The sequence below is a fragment of the Hesperophylax consimilis genome, chromosome 5, assembly GCF_061612785.1.
Source record: "Hesperophylax consimilis isolate HC1 chromosome 5, BYU_Hcon_1.0, whole genome shotgun sequence".
Lineage (NCBI taxonomy): Eukaryota > Metazoa > Arthropoda > Insecta > Trichoptera > Limnephilidae > Hesperophylax > Hesperophylax consimilis.
In genome coordinates, this window is record NC_142840.1 from 40,434,442 (window position 1) to 40,435,984 (window position 1,543).

The 1,543-nt window shown below is 30.5% G+C and overlaps 1 non-coding gene across 1 annotated transcript; it reads left to right on the forward strand.

Moving 5' to 3' along the window:
• Positions 1 to 712: 712 nt before the first annotated feature.
• TRNAH-GUG (transfer RNA histidin (anticodon GUG)) lies at positions 713 to 784 on the forward strand. The gene has a single exon. It is a non-coding gene; the product is annotated as a tRNA-His (tRNA).
• Positions 785 to 1,543: the final 759 nt, after the last annotated feature.

A 1,543-nucleotide genomic window follows, 5' to 3' on the forward strand; every position in this document is an offset into this window, starting at 1 on the left:
TTGGATAACTTGTACAGAGTCGTTTTTGTGAAAAATTACCTCAACGGCGCTGTATAATTTATAACAAATTCCTAGTCTCTATCTAATTTTATTACATATTTACAAACGGATTCAGAAAAACATACTTTTTTTATTTACAAACAGATAGGTACAAAAAAACATACTTACCTAGTTGGTCACTTCAGATAAATACACAAATGTGTATTAATTTATATGTATAGCTTCTACATATAATGTAATTTTTTTTATAAATAATATTTCGGGGGTAATAAAATTAATTTATAATATGAGTTTATTTATTACACTGTTATACGTGGTGGAATTATATAGTATTAAAATAGAAAATAAAACATTTTTTAACTTATTTCCACTTGTTTATAAACAAGTGGAAATAAGTTAAAAAATGTTTTATTTTCTATTTTAATAATTTATAATATGTTTAAAAATATATTAATGAAATAAGGTAAGTACATGTTAAATAGGATATACATTAGGTATTTGTATGAAATTAATATTTATGTTTCTCTGACTCTACCGAATCTAGATCAGTTATATCCCGCGGCGATTTTGTCACCAAGTGAACCTAAATAATTGAGTAATAATTTCAGTGTTTGGTTACCGATAAAGAGAAAGTAGTCATACCTAATTAACCTGTTGTTATTATACTCGAATGTTTTGAAGATTTATCTCGACTCCGTCACCAGCTTCGGTAGCCGTGATCGTCTAGTGGTTAGGACCCCACGTTGTGGCCGTGGTAACCCAGGTTCGACTCCTGGTCACGGCAGTGGTAACACACTGTCATGGCGGAGCGTATTTTTTAAACGAATTTATTATATTTTTATTTTTAAATTTCTTAATTTAAATTAAGTTAGGTAACGATTTTTTTAATGTAGATTTTTAAATATAATTTATAGCTGAATTTATAAAGAATTGATAAACTCAGATTAATGTACAGTAAACGGTTGTTTATAAATTGCGTAACATTAACAACGCGTTTATTAGTATTACTAATGTATTTCTATTTATTTAACATTTTTTGCTTAATATAATATTTTGGGTACATGCTGTTACACCTGGTATATAAAAAGTGTTCAAATATTATAAACATAACTAATCATATATTACAGAGCACCAATAGGAGAACCTGTGCCGAGTTGTTTACATATTTCTGATCTAGTTTTGATTATATTGGCTCTTTTTTTATTTGTTTTTGGGGTGTTATGACGTGTTGCGCTAACTCCTTCTTTAGCCAACGTTTTGGACAGCATTACAGTGTCCATCATCAGGGCAGATTTGTTAGTTGTATAAATAACACATCTGCCCTGATGATGGACACTGCAATGCTGTTCGAAACGTTGGCTAAATAAGGAGTTAGCGCAACACGGCATAACACCCCAAAAACAAATAACAAAAATACTTTTGGCCGTGAAAATCTTAAATCATATTATATAGGCCTCGTTCATTTACGGCACGTCCCAGATTGCAAGATACTCTCAGTATCGCCCTGGGGTAAGACTACCAATCAGAATCGAAACGTTCCTTG